The 14991-nt window shown below is 45.6% G+C and overlaps 1 protein-coding gene and 1 long non-coding RNA gene across 5 annotated transcripts in view; one reads left to right on the top strand and one right to left on the bottom strand.

Annotated features, from left to right (window-relative positions):
- The first annotated feature begins 1528 nt into the window (after positions 1–1528).
- The window catches only part of TAOK3 (TAO kinase 3), an 86556-nt gene continuing 73093 nt past the window's right edge, over positions 1529–14991 (top strand). For all 3 annotated transcript variants that reach the window (XM_061370552.1, XM_061370554.1, XM_061370551.1), the window contains exon 1: positions 1529–1606. The gene's annotated coding sequence lies outside the window, so the exon portion shown is untranslated. The remainder of the gene's footprint in view (positions 1607–14991) is intronic.
- On the bottom strand, positions 5574–12574 carry LOC133221590 (uncharacterized). 2 transcript variants are annotated; one of them, XR_009728032.1, is made up of 4 exons: positions 12130–12574; positions 9589–9810; positions 7765–7859; positions 5574–7490 (listed from the first exon to the last, which is right to left on the bottom strand). It is a non-coding gene; the product is annotated as an uncharacterized LOC133221590 (long non-coding RNA). The 2 variants fall into 2 exon arrangements; XR_009728031.1 differs by lacking the exon at positions 12130–12574 and having other exon boundaries at positions 9589–11131.

The raw sequence follows: 14991 nt of genomic DNA, 5'->3' as shown, positions 1-14991 counted from the left end.
GTTTTAGCTCATTCTGTGGTCAGCAATGGAACTGCACTTGCTGCTACTCCCTCTGGACTAATTCCTCATGTTTAATATTAGCCTTCTGGAGACACCCTCTACTGTCATCTCTCAGGCATCCAGTGGGAACCCAAGGGAGGAGGTTCAGCTTTAAGGAATGCCCTGTTTCCCTTACAAATGCAAAATCTTAACTGTCTACACCCCAACGAGCTATCAGGGGAAGCTGGAACTTCTCTGGCAAGCTGTTGCTCTTGGCTCATGTTTTCATTAAAGCTGGTTCTCTCACCCCAACTTGTTCATTGCTTTATGTACATTTAGTCTGAAGAAAGATTCCTCCCTCCTGCTTTGTCAGCAGCAGCTATTCACAGAGCAGCTGACAGAGAAGTCACTGTCTTTTTCCTTCCATTTGTGAGAAAAAAAACAGAGAAAAAAAGAGTTACGAAGCTCAGCTTATAAACAGAGATCGTGGCAACTCATTTATTGTATAAATTAGATGACTGCAATGAGGAAACACGTAATACAGTACCTTGGCCTTTGAAGCACATAATGCATACCAACACCACCAACACCCTTTGCCTGGAACACATAGCTTTCAAGTTTCTGTACCTTAGGTTTCAAAAGGCTGTATGATGATGGTGTTACGAGAACAGCTGTTAGAAACAAGTAGTAGAGTGAGGTTGCATGAGGTGCTGATAGAAGATAAAGATCTGCTCCTTCAGTTTTCTTTAGCAGAAAAAGGCAAGCCATTAAAAAAGAACTAAAAGGAAATAAACCACTGTGAGTCTCTAACAGCTATAAAGAACTGTTTGCGTCTAGATTCAGAGGCTGTAGAGGAACACAGTGTGGCAGAAATCGCATTAAACCACCTTACCCTGTCTCTTCTCTGAGCTAAAACCAGACCTCTCAACCACTGCTAATGCTCCTTCTTCTCCTTTGGGGCTTTTCCTCCTTAAGGAAACATCACTGCTAAGTGAGACCAGAGCTTTCTGGGTGGGTTTTTTTGTTACTAGGAGTCTCCTGCTGTAACCCACCACAGCACCCACCGGCATTGCCGGAGCTCTCCTCACCCTCTTAGCAACTATTTAAAGCCTCAGAGCAGCCTTTTCATTGCGCCCAACACCACTCTTCACACACCTGATGCTGCCACAGACCCCTCACGTACCTCAGCGCGCTGTGGGCCCCGACACCACCCCACACGCACAAACCGGCCCCGTTATGAACTCGGACACCACCCGCCTCAGGCCCTGACGGGGCTCATCTGAGGGGCGGCCCCATGGCGGCCGTTAACGGGGCATGCGCAGGCCGCTGGGTCGAGTGCCGATACCCCATCGATGCGGCGGTGCCGCTCCACCGCCTCCCCTGCGTAGCCGAGCGCCGATGGCTGCTCCCTCCCTCCTTCCCTCCCTCCCCTCCCGCCCGCGGTGGGCAGGCCGTGGAGCCGATCGCCGAGTGCTTGGGCGCGCCTGGCAGGGGGAGCCGCACCTCAGGCGGCGGCGGGGCCGTGGCAGGAAGCGGCGGGACGGGCGCAGCTCCGTTCCGTTCCCCTCCCCTTCTCCTCTCCTCACGCCTCTCTCCGGACGTGTCCGCTGCCGCTGGCCGGCTCCAGGTGAGAGGCAGCGCGGAGGAACCGGCTGACAGGCGGGTCCCACCGGGGAGGGGGGGGCAGTGGTTTTTGGGACTAAAGAACCACTTTGCTACTGCCGGGTCGGGGGGGACCGGGTGTCCGGCAGTGCCTCCCGGCGCAGTCCGTCAGGGTTGTGCCTGCGGTGGGGGTCCCCCGAGGCTGCAGGCTGGGCATGGGGGGCAGCGGTGGTGGCTGCAGGAGGAGCGGCTCCGTGCGGTGCTGTCCCGGGTTCGCTGAGCGCGCTGTGGGAAGTTGGAGGTACCGGACAGCAGAGGGTAGACGTGAAGAGAAGGGAGGGGAACGCGTTTCTTTCAGCTGCAAACCGAGGACACTGCCCCAGCTCGGATAAACGGCGTTTGTTCATTGGGGTTATCCCTCGGATGTGTTCGCGAGCGAGGCGTTTGAACGGCGCCGGTATCGGCCTAGTGAAACTCCAGCGCGCAGGGGAGCTCGGTTGCTGTCAGCTTTCCCGAGGCTGAGTTGGAAGTAACTGCGTAGGTCTGGTGCTGGCAGATGTGCCTGTCCTTTTAATGACATCGAGAAGTGATTTGCTGTAGGTGCTGAATGTCATCTAGTAGTACTCGAGTTTGTGTGGCAAGAAGTAGGCAAGTACGAAGCCCTTCGTATTTCGTTTCATATATATATATAATCGTGTTTTCCCTCATGAATATAAGCAGAATTAACTCCCTAATCCTATAGCTGATACTTCTCAAGCATAGTAGCCCCTGAGCAGTAGCTTTCAGGTCTCTTCCTCAGCCCGGGCAGAGCAGTTCGCTGTGGGGTTTGCTGTCCATACCCAGCGGCCTCCCTTGGGCTGGGCTCCGGCGCTTGAACCCTGAGCTCGTAGGTGTGCTGTGCTGTGCTGTGCTCAGCTCCGCTCCGCACACATCCAGCGCCAGCTGCCATGTTTGCTTACAAACAGCCGCACAGGAGGTGCTGGTGTGGGCTCCTCGCTGGGGTTCACCCATAGGAGAGCTGTGCTCAGTTCCACTTCGTGGCCGAGAGGCTTTCGAACAGCCCCCCCCGCCGTACAGTGATCTAAAGCAGAAGCTGGGGGCTGTGGATGGATGCTCCTCACCTTTCCTGTTTTAATCACGCAGCCTCATTAAAAGTGAACTGGGTAAGAGCGCAGCAGGGCTGTTAGATTCTGCCACTGTCGTTTCCATGATAAACGCTGGCAGGTATGGTTCCTGCTGTTAGATTGGATATAAGGAAGAAATTCTTTCCTGTTAGGGTGGTGAGGCACTGGAATGGGTTGCCCAGGGAGGTTGTGAATGCTCCATCCCTGGCAGTGTTCAAGGCCAGGCTGGATGAAGCCTTGGGTGCCATGGTTTAGTGTGAGGAGTCCCTGCCCATGGCAGGGGGTTGGAACTTGGATGATCTTAAGGTCCTTTCCAACCCTAAACATTCTATGATTCTAGGGCTGCAGTTTATGGTGCTCCTGTTTGGGTGAGGGTAAGCAGGCTCCACGGTCCATTTACGTATCTTCAACGAGTGTTTTAAGTGCTGCAGTGTCATGTAGCTTATTTTGCTAGTGGTCATTAGTTTAATGTATCTTGTGTTAGATTTATTAGTGCACACGTGTTGGTATTGCTCCATTGATAATGGGTTGCTTGTGAAGTAATACACCACGCTTGTTCATCTCTGTTGATGTCTTTAAAACTGTGTTGTTTCTGGTAGCTAGCTAATTCTGAGCTCCCAGGGCATAATGTAACAATACAGAGAGTGCTTTAAATCTAAATACCTGTTCACAAACTCTTCTTTAACATTGAAATTCATACAAATATCTGACAGATACCTTTTCTGCACTCACAGTGAGGCTGCAAACTGTTAGTATCTTCATTAATGTGTGGTTTGTAGTTTGTCAAATCAAGTTGTCTTGTGTATAACTTTCTCTGGCATCTGATTCGAGGAAAACTTGAGCTAGGCTGTTTCCATCTTCCCAATAGGAGGCTTTTCAGGTTGCAAATGAATGTATGTGTATTCTTTACAGTGATTCTCTGTAGGTACTTTTGCTTTGTTGCATTCATTATCAGTTAAAAAGGATCCTTGTGAGTCAACACTTCAAAATGAGCTGTTTCTCCTCATGTGCATTCTCAATATGGACCTTGTGTCAAGAGGCTTTTGCTATTCAGTGTGTGTTGCAGGATGGGGTGGTTGTTCGACAGAAGTGGACTCAAATCAGCTGCCTTGCCTGTAGGAGAAAACCTTGGTATGGAGCTGGGCTGGAGTCTGTTGAGCTGACAGAGGCTGCTGAGGAACCCCTGAGGTGGGGAGGAGAGGGGCAGCAGTGTCTGCTGCACAAGGGGCAGGGGCAGTGACTTGGGACCAGGAACACAGGTTAGTTGTTTGCTCCAGGTTATTCTGCAGCCTCATGAAATGCTGCAGCGTTCAGGCTCTGAGAAATGACAGCGGAGGAGATGTTCGTGAATCACTTTTCCATTTTACTTATTTGTTGATTGTGCAGGAAAAAAGCTTAGTGTCTAAGGTTGGTGTTTTTAAATAGAAAAGTGACCTTTTGCTCTGAAAGTTCAGATTCTTTCAGCAGAACCACTCTGTGGTGCAGGCACAGCATTTACAGCAAACTGTGTTTGAATTCAAGTACAATTTTGATATCCCAGCTATTCAATTAGTAGACTTTTATGGAATTATACTTCAGCACATGCTCAGCTTTTTTAACAGATGTGCTTTCACACAACAGAGGGGGGAGGAAACAGAAAAAGTAAACCTAAAAGAGTGCTTTAAGCTTACGATTTTCAAACTACTTCCTTATTTGAAGATCATTGATTGAACCAGCCTGATTTGATTGCCGCTGGCTTAGTGCTGTGTAATAAACATTGAGCAAGTGCATTTCAGCTGCTTGTTCAGGAGTTCTTTGCAGGGTAGCTCAGGGAGTTTTCCTGACGCTGTCCTGTTATCGCTCTCTGAAGTCACTGGGTAGGTTTGTTTGACTTTATTGAGTGAAACATACTGTAGAAAGTATTGATCTGATAAAACTGGGGTTCCATGGATACTCTGGGTATGAAAGAGGAAACATCTCTTCCTATTTTTCCATAGGTAGGACACATTCTGGTGTTTCCCTTGGATCTGCTGCGTGCGTTCGCAGCACATGCAGTGTGATCGTACACTGCACACTATGTAAAATCATCATGGGTATTGCACACCAGGAACTGTGATCTGTGAGAACCTCAGCTCCTGATTAATGAGCAGGAAAGCTGAAACAGAAATTAAGGTAAATTAATTGGGTGTGGTCATCCAGCTCCTGAAGGATGCTGGAAATCCCACTGCCCTCCTGGTTGGTTGTGATACTGTGGCAGCTTCTCTTGACTCTTTGTAAAGCTCCACTTAGCAGCATTAAAGAGCAATGCTTCTAACATGGCATCTTCTCCTTATTCTGTAGAGCTATTACATCAGTATTTTGTTTTTACTTCCCCCTGGAAATATGAATTTTTATGTTTTCAAGCTGAGAAAGTTGGGGCTGTTCAGCCTGGAGAAGAGAAGCTGCGTGGGGACCTCGGAGCAGCTTCCAGTGTCTGAAGGGGGCTACAAGGATGCTGGAGAGGGACTCTTCATCAGGGACTGTAGCAATAGGACAAGGGGTGATGGGTTCAGACTTAAAAAGGGGAAGTTTAGGTTAAATATAAGCTAGAAGCTCTTCCCTGTGAGGGTGCTGAGGCGCTGGGACAGGGTGCCCAGAGAAGCTGTGGCTGCCCCACCCTTGGCAGTGTTCAAGGCCAGGTTGGACACAGGGGCTTGGAGCAAGCTGCTCCAGTGGAAGTTGTCCCTGCCCATGGCAGGGAGTTGGAACGGCATGAGCTTAAGGCCCTTTCCAGCCCAAACCATTCTATGATTCTATGTTTATAAAGGACCATAGGTTTTGCTGTCAGATAGAAGTAGCCTGGAGTACAGCTAATATTTGTTGTTGGGTTTTTTTTAAAGAAGAGAATGCAAAGAAGTTATTGAAATGAGGTGGGCTGGGTGGCTTGGGTAAGCTCATTCTTACTGAAGATGGCAAGGAATGCATGGGATTTGGGCAGTCTGGAAGTTGGCTTGTTTATATCCTCAGCCTTGTGTTTGTGTTGTTCTTACTGGACTTTCCCTTTGTGTCAAAAATTGTTCATTTGATTTGTAAGGGCAGGGAAATTTCATATTTAATCTAGGCAGCTTACAAAACAAGTTTGTCTGAGCTGTTAATGAAGCACTTATGCCCTTGAACAGGTAATAGCTTGATGTGGATGTAATTACTGTTTTTTCCCCAACCTTGAATATTAGGTTAAAATGGACTCTGGTTTCTGTCGAGTTTAATGAAGCCAGTAGTGAAGTGGGAACGTGTAGTTGCGTGTCTTCCTCCTGAGCTACAAAAGGCTTTCAAATAAGGACATTAAGTTCAAAATTAAGCTTAATTTCAGTCTGTCTTTCTGCATATTAATATAATGGGTCATGGTTGGATAGTGGGGGTTAATTGGGCAAAATCTCGAGAACATAACTCATTCAGCTGAACAAATCTTCATCGGGTTGCATTTAAAGTTTGTAACTAGTGAACCCCCCCCATCTGCACATCGTTTTTGCTGTCATTCTGTTAATTCTGATGCTGGGTTGCCCAAGAGACCAAGTTATTCCTCAGAAGAAGGGCACTTGGTGACCTTGGCGTGCCGTGCCTTCAGGCCTTTGTGACTGATTCAGCACAAGCAGCAGTGGCTTTGGGAAGAGAGAGAAAGCTGTTTGTCACTTTAAGAGTGGAGATGTTAACCCCCAAAGTCCTGCATAAACTTCTCTGTAGGAAGCTACCCACTGCCTGCTGTGTTTCCCTATAGCCTGACATGCAAACATGGGTTTGTTTTGGCTTTGTTTGGGTTTTTTACTTTTCTTACAAACTCCTCTCCAGAATGGCTGTGATGCAGAACATGGCAAATGCCATGTTCCAGAGTAGCTGCTTTGCAGCACTGGGAGGAATGAATCTTGTATGTAGTGTACATATTTTCACAGACATTAAGCAGTTTAGATGAAAGGTGTTATGACTACCAGATATTATCATTTTATGAGCAGGATGTCATTATTAGATTGGAATTGATAAATGGGTGCCAAATTTTGTGCTTGGTGAGGCTGCTTCTGGAGAGATGCAAATAGTGTGCTTACTCCTACATTAAAGCTCTTTTTTTCCCCTTAATTTTAACTAAATGATCTGCAATTCTGGTACACAGAATCTGGCCTAAAATTGAGCAGATTTATTTGGGGTTGCCTTTGAGCGCTGTGAGAGTTTAAGCCAGATTTACAGAATATAGTCACTGATGATTCATGTTGAGATGATGTTTTTCTTCCCTGTAATGGAACATATGGGACCACATAGCATATGGTGCTGCTGAAAATTGTTAAACGCAGAGCACTGATTTATTACACAGCAAAAAGAGTTTGGATTTTCAGTCTAACACTGAGCAGAAAGCTTTGTAAACAGCTCTGGCTGTTGCTGTGTGGTAGATGCACTCCTGTGTGCTAGCGGTAAATCTGCAAAGAATTCCTTTAAGTAAATTCAACTGGGGCTCTTCCAAAAGTTGTGGATGTGCCCATTGCACTGGGGTGAATATGGGAACTCACTGGGTGTTTCATTAAACATCTAGATGGGGGGTTTGTCTTTACAGGACTTCTGGAGGGGTTTTTGTGGTGAGGCAGGTGGAGGAAGAAAACTTACACCCTGATCCTTCCAGTGCACAGGGGAAAGCAGTAAAGTGCAGGTACAGAGAGCATAAATACCTATTTCCTTGTGCTCTCCTGTGTTTCTTAACTATTCATCTTTTAGATGATGCTAATCTCTTCAGAGCAGGCATCACTCCTGCTGTGGCTTTGTAGGTCTTACTGAAGCACACAGGTGCTGTAGTAATATAGATAATAAACAGTTGTTCATAAGGGTACACTGAGTAAGCTTTATCAAAAAGGATTTAAGCAACAACAGGAACCTTCATTTAAATCTTAGAATGGGGTTTGTCTCTTTTATTCTAGTAAAAACTTGACTGCAGTTTGTGAACAGTAAATCCCTGGTTAAAACATATTTATGCCAAATTTGGTGGTACTTTTTGGTGGTAAGAAGGTATGGAAATCCTCTCGTAACTCAGGGTTTTGCATATAAATCAGATGAGTCTATTTACTTCTTGGTTTGTGACAATCTGCCTTTCAGTTCAGGGCTTCTTGTATGTTCCTTGATGCTTCTTTTGACTGGTTCAGGTAAAGTTTATGCTGTATCCTTAAGGAAAAAAGTATGTGACAGCACAAAAATGTGCTGTTATTTAATAAAAGGAAGTAGTATCTATTGCTGAGGGAATTAACTAATGACCTCTTGTTGCCATCGCCTTCAGGATCTTAGATCCTCCCTTTGCTTGCCTCATTCTTAGTCATAGATTGGAAAAGGAAAACAGGCTATTTTTTTCTCCCCTCCCAACTCTTGAGCAGTTTGTCAACTTCAGATGAACTGATCGTTGACCTAAAGCATGCAAATGAACTGAAATCAAGAAAATCCTCCCTTTCCACTTGCAGAACATCTTAGTCTTGAATGAATTTTAACTTATTTTTAATCTGAACGTTAGTTGTCGTGTCAGTTTTAACACCAAGCTGCTTTCAAAAGAAGGGGGGGGGGGGGCATTTCTTATCTGGCAAGTATGCGAGTGGCAGAGCAGATAAGATAATGGAGCCCTAAATGTGACCTGGGATGGAAACAGTCTCTGTTAACAGGTCTCATCCGCTTTGCCCCAGTCAGGCGGTGCTTTACTGCATACTAATGCAAACAGTTTTGGCATCCTGGGGAGAACGCACTGAGTTTTTTACTCTGCTGCTTCTGCATGAAAAGGCCTGATCCTGAAGTGGGAGAGCCTCATGTTTTCATACCCAGGAGGTTTGGGTCATTTGGGAAGCAGACAGCCAAAACCAGGTGGGTTTTATGTACCCATAAAAAAGCCTCGAACCACATTTTGCTGCTCCAGCGAGGAACAGAAATAAAAGAAACATTCCACCTCCTTGTTCCGTTCAGGCAGCTGTTTCTCAATTTCTTGTGTGCATTTCCGTGTGGTGTCTTGTCTCTGTGGAGGATCCCCTTGGAAGATAACAAGCTTTCCATTTCCAGCTCTTCCCAGAGACTAAAAGATCCTGTTACAGTTGTAATAGGTCGTGTGTTTCAGCACTTCAGTAATGGCCCAGGTAGGTGGGAGGTAGTACTGCAGGTATCTAAAACCAAAATAACTACTGGAATTACTTTTTTAACCTCACAAAGTCTTATTTAACTTTTACTCTGCTTTTGCAGTTTTCTGTGTTGTATTTTAGGGGGTTTCCTTGCCAGGAATATGTAATTTCAAATGAAGTTAGACTCTTACAGAAGCACAGGAGAGGCTTCTTTTTTGTTACAAAATCCGTATTGGGTTTAGTATTTTGCTGCAGGAAATGTAGTCCAGGAATTAGCCCTGCTGCAGAAAAGAACCTGCTTCTTTTTAGCGCTCTATTAACATGAAATAAATCAAAATACATTGAACTCATGCATTCGAGAGCAGGAGAAATTGCAAGTAAATGTGTGATAGCCAATAGCAGCAGTTCAGATCATAAAGGCTGACCAAAATGCTCCAAAATCAAGGTCTGTTGGGGACCTTTTCTGTGTTTCATGCTTCCAGCTGCATGGTACAGTGAGATTTCTGCCGGGCTGGCTATGATCGTTCAGTGCCTCAGAATAAAGTAGCAGCAAGTTGCTGACTAAGGCCTGGTTCTTTTTCCTGCTACCTGAGTATTTTAGAACAACATTGTATCTTTGAGCAGTCTTCCTGTTTCTTGATGTGCTGAGCCCAAACCAGCCAGCAGTGGTCAGATGAGGTTGTGGTCTGATCTGTTGCGTGGTTTGGATCAGATTCAGGCTCTGGAGCCATCCAGAGAGACAGAGGGACAAGAACCCCGGACTAGTGACATGTAAGCTGGTGACTGGAGCCACAGGCTACCAGTGCAGCTCTGCTGGTGTTTTAAGGTCAGCTCCTTGCAAATACTTTAGGCAGGCTTATATTCAAATGCTATTTATAAGACCAGACTAATTTCTTTCTTCATAATGATGGCCTTTTGGCTGATGACAGGGCTGGAATCTGGAAGATCTGGATCCTGCATGGCACCAGTCAGCTGGGTATCCACAGGCAAGTCGTTTGCTAGCTTTTGCCTCAGTTTTTTATCTGTATTTAAATGAAAGGAGAAAAAAAAGATTGAGTAATCTCTGCCTCACAAGGCTGTGAGAGCACAGTTAGTAGCTTCATGCTGTGAGATCTTTGGAAAACACTATAGGAATGTTCAAGGGGCTTATTATGGTTAAGGCCCTCGCAATGAGAGAACTGGTTATGCCTGGGTTATTGTTAGACCATTCATTAAGGAGCTTTAATAGCTTCAGCTATGATAGGAGCTGTTCCTGGCTTCACCTGCAATTACTCTGGGTAGATACAGGCTGCTGCAGTACTGGAGCACAGTGCTCTGGAGCAGAACTGGAGCATCTGCATTCATGTTGGAGTCTGCCTTGAGCATTTCATTTCTGCTTCATGGCTGGGTTTGCATGCAGGTCATGCTGCAGCCTGAGTGAATTTTGGCAGTTTAGCAGCATGATGATTACTTATTCTGCCACTGGTGAGCCCTTAGCACTTTCTTGCCAGAAGAATAACTATCTGTTCAGCTGAAATTTCCCTGTGTATCTGCCTGGCTCTTTTAATCTGCCCTGTTTGCACTTTGTAAATTGAACTAAATGTTAAATACAGTAGGCAAGAGACATTTTAGAGCACAGTATTAGAATCAGCCACGTTGGAAAAGACCTTTAAGATCATCAAGTCCAACCTTTACCCCAGGACTCCAGATACACCACAAAACCATGTCACTAAAAGTGTATGAAAAGGTGTAAACCAAATGTTAAAAGCCTCTTAAGGGTTGGTGATGTTCAAGCTCTGGTTGTCTTTTGAGAAGCTGTGAAACTTCTCTGTGAATGCTCATGTCGTAGTTGTTAAAACCTCCTTTGACAGTGTGTTTATAAAGTACCTGTTAGAATTTGATCTCCTGGCCAGCAGTTAGGCAAGAAAAGGAGAAAAACCCCATTTTAGGAAGCACACAGGCTCGATATCAGGGTTTTCTAAAACTAAACCTTGTCATTAGCAGTGGTACCTCATTACACTTTAATGACACTCAAAACTCAGCAGTGCCACTCTCATGTACTTGAAAGTCAAGATGCAGCCTTGACAACTGAGGTCTAAACGCAGCCATTTTCATTTGCCTTTGGAGTTTGCTCTCTTCATGATTGTATCAGTAAGTTGTTTTCTGTGTCTTGACAGATCTGGAATGTATTGACTGAAGGAAAAACACAAACTCGTGTTCCTGTTGAAACACAGGGCTTGAGGAGGTTGGGATCAGGGGTTTGGGAGCATGGAATCAATTGTGAATGAACAGGAATTTTAAGGTGACTTAAACTCAGCTGTTACTTTGGCCTCTGCTTCCTCCCACTGAGTTGGGCTGGCAGAGACCTTTAGAGTGTGATACAGGTGAGAAAACTAATCCAGCTGCAGAATAGTTACCTGTAGTAAAGGCAGGGATCTGGGGTAGGGACAGATGGGGAATGAGGATGGGGCTGGAAGGCAGAAGCTTCCTGCTGAGGAAGTAGGGGCAGCACTGCTCAGTTACACTGTGAGTAGTCTTTCTTACAGAAATAAAGCACTATCTATCACAAAACCCACTGTGGAGTTTAAGTTAATGAGTAAACCAGCAAGTTTCACTTTCTGTTTCCTGTGCCCTAGTTGGGTCTAACAGCACTTGTGTCTTCCCCTGCAGTTTGGAGCCCAAGGTGATGTGAATCACACTTAAAACATCTCCTTTCCCTGTGTTTTACCTTATTTTCTGATCAGTGTTTTAGGGAACCCAGGTTTGGTGCTTTTCGTTCTTTGCACATGCTTTTACTTTAAAATGGGTCTGTGTTTAGATATGTGATACAAACAGGGAAGGACTTTGTGAGAGGTTGATGTATTTTGCTGTGCGTGAGTTGTTCAGTGTTTTTATAGTCCACATATAACGATATCCCTGCCTTAAGAAGTGGGGGGAAAACCCCAAGCAGAATGCTTGTCTCATAGGCACTGAAATACTGACTGGAAGGTGATGCCATGTAAGCAAATGGGTGTTGCCAGACACAAAGGTTTATTTCCTACCCAGATATGCAGTTGTAAAACATCTGCTTATGGCACCCTATGACAGGAATCATGTGAAGGTGAAAAGTTATTTCTTAAGTCCTATTTATTCTTGAGGTGTGAGAATTACTTGCAGTGTATAACCAAGAACCTACAATTAGACTGGGAAGCACCAATGCATGTTAATTTTGCTCAAATGGACTGTTTCATTAATGGAAATGAGGAAGGTTTCTGTTTGCTTGCTTTCTTTTCGGCAGATCTTTAGTTGAGCTGAGCAGTGCAGCACCAGAGAAACCTTCTTGAGCACTGCTGAGCTTCCAAAGCCATCCAGGGAACTGGAACCATGATGATGGCTTCTGGTGGCAGGGCCTCCCCATCCAAAAGGCATTTGCAGCTGCTCTCAGTGAAGTTGTGGGTGAAGTCTCAAGGGTGCATAGAGAGGAAGTCAAAGAACTTTCATGTTCATGATGTCTGTCTTCCTGGTTGCCTGAAACAAAAAAGGCAGCTTCATTTGTGCCATCATTCATAAGTTAAGAACACTTGTGAAGCTCAGCTGAGTGTCCGGATGAAATTCCCTGTGCTTTTGTACTGCTGCAGCTCGGAAGCTGTGTGGAAGCTGGTCAGAGTGTGGATGTGAAGAGGTATCTTCATCTTGGCTGCCTGGCAGGAGGAACTTCCTAGTGCTGACGTTGCAGAACCACAACTGCTTGCTAGTACTATTAGTAGAAGGGGGATGGAGGGTGGAATCTACCTACCTCCAGATGAGGTCTGACTTGAGAGGGCTGTGCAAAGCTCAGAACGACCTAATGAAGCGGATGGCAGCCACAGGGGGTCTATCCTGGTTGGAACAACAAGCAGGTTGGTTAGGTTGGTTTTTAAAAGCCAGGGTATTTAACCCTGTTTTTTTGCACTTTGATGGTTAACTGGTGCCCATTGCATGCAGTAAGGAAGGTGTTGGTTACTGGTTGGGTTTGTGGCACACCCTGCCCAGGCTGCTGGGCCCCATGGGGCTGTGTTCTCTCTTGGAGGTGGGTTAACATGAGCTGTGTGACCTGGAGCCATCTCAGTGGGTTTCCAGTCGCTGCTTTTAGTGCAAGGGTATCAGTGGAGCACAATCTTTTGGGTAACTGGAGTGTGATTTATTCTGTCTTAGGAGGAAGCTGTATATGATGTAAGGGGGGGTTATATTCCTGTGTTGGCGTGTGCTGCCCCTTTGTTAGGGCAGCTCAGAGGAGAGCACTGCCTTTTTTAGTGGAAGCTTGCAAAGACTTTGGAGGATCTTTGCTGCTTTTGTACATCCCTGTCATGTCCAGAGCCACCTTCTGAGTGGGACATGTGCACAAGGGAGTTTTACTTCTGTATTTTCCTAGGTTTCCTGTGTTTTTTCTCCTTCCCCCACTATCCCTGTCCTCCTTCATGCTTCACATTCAAAAACGAAGATGAAATACACCTCAAATGTTCTCCTTAATAGGCTGCATGTTTGGAGGGGGTTGATCCCCGTGTGATGAACGTGCTGATGTTCTGCGGTGAGGTTTAGTGACACATCTGGGTGGAGGGAGCAGACCTCAGAAATGAAAATTGCTTTTCTATTTTATGAGCAGTCAGGCCACTTTGGCATGAAAAGCAAAATGGAAGTGGAGTAAATTAATTGTCTTTTTTTTTTTTTTCTCTTAACCACTTGTACCAGGAGCTTATTTTATGTAATTACTGGGGTGTGACTTTAAATCCTGGGCAGGACTTTGCGGCTTGGTTAACATCAAGTGCAGCTTCTGATGTTGCAATGAAGAAGGAAGTGAGTGTGTGTGTGTGTGTGTGCTTGGGGAGGGGGACAAAGCAGCACTTCTGCCTCGTTGCATAAGGTGGGAATTGCAGCTGCCTGCTTATTTTTAGCTCCCAACTCTCTCATTGTCAATGTGAATCTTTTTCTTTCTTTTTAAGCAGCATATTTGGTAAATGGAGTTGTTGGTTACTGTTCTGAAGACTCTTTCGTACCAACATGCACTACACATAGGTAACGTCTTCCCCCCAGTTTAATTCATTCCACACAGAGGTCTGTTGAAAGCCCCAGAGCGGCGGGACTGCGTGTGATGCATTTCACAAGTGTCTGTTTGCTGTTGATTTTTTACAGCCCTACATCCATAGCTTAGAATATAAGCAGAGTAGGGATCTCCAGAAAGGGGAGACCTTGTGGATCTAGATGGAGACACAGGAGCTTAATTAAAGGAAATAAAGTAAAATTAATGGATGGTTTTGATTATTTTTCATCCATTTTGATTATTCATTATCTGTTTTGATCAATGGATCTTAGTGATTTTTCTCCCCCCTTGCAAAAAACATGCAGCAACGTGCTCATAAGGACGTTTTCATGGGTAGGAGTGAGAGGCAAAAGATAGCATCAGTTTCCATCAGTGTGTTTTCCAGTCACTGGCTGTAGTAGTGATGCAGTTTCATTTGGTGGCTCATCCTGAAGAGGCACATACAGAATGTTTCCATTTTAACCTCTCCAGCACACAAAGTCTGTTGTTTTTTGCCACAATGGGTGAACTCTTCTTCCTGGGATCAGGTTTGCTGCACTGGCCTGAACTCTTCACCCTCTGACAGCTCTTGGTGTGCTAGCAGAACAGGGAGGGAAGAAGCTGTTCTGAGCAACGAGTTTCAGGGTTGCTGATCTGAAAATGCACTGTTTAACAAGTTTTCCTGGCTCCCTGCCTCTTCCCCCCCATGTTAGATGCTACCAAAACTCAGCATTTCCTAAATGAAGTGCATAGCCATGTATTAGCATTAGTAGTGTGTATTCCAAGCTTAAAGAAAGCAAAGGAAGCTTTTCATAGCTGGAAACGCTCTGCCTGCCATAGTAAGTACCATGAGTAGTGCACGTGTGTGTTTCTGTATCCTTCAGCTTGTGGTAACAAGAGAGAGCCTGGGGATCCTGAGTTAGCTCCTGGTGTTTGGATAGGCCCAATTGTGTTGATGCTGATTGTGAGGAATAGCTGTGAACCCAGAAAGGCTTGTGAACAGTGCCTGTCTGTATCTGCTGCCCTGTCACAACAGCTCTTCAATCCAGCAGTGACCAGAAGAGGTGAAAGCTTTCTGTGTGCAGGGGAAGGTACCCTGCTATAGTTTTGGGTGTGAAGGAGCAGAGGTAGATGCGGCTCATGGTAACCTTTAATAGTGTGGTGCTGACATGACAGTGAAATGCTGCCA

Source organism: Neopsephotus bourkii, unplaced genomic scaffold (assembly GCF_033783945.1).
Source record: "Neopsephotus bourkii isolate Nb327-2 ecotype Australia unplaced genomic scaffold, CSIRO-AGI_Nbou_v1 NB_1542, whole genome shotgun sequence".
Lineage (NCBI taxonomy): Eukaryota > Metazoa > Chordata > Aves > Psittaciformes > Psittacidae > Neopsephotus > Neopsephotus bourkii.
Note: the sequence above shows the minus strand (reverse complement) of the source record. Positions and strands in the feature narration are given on the sequence as shown.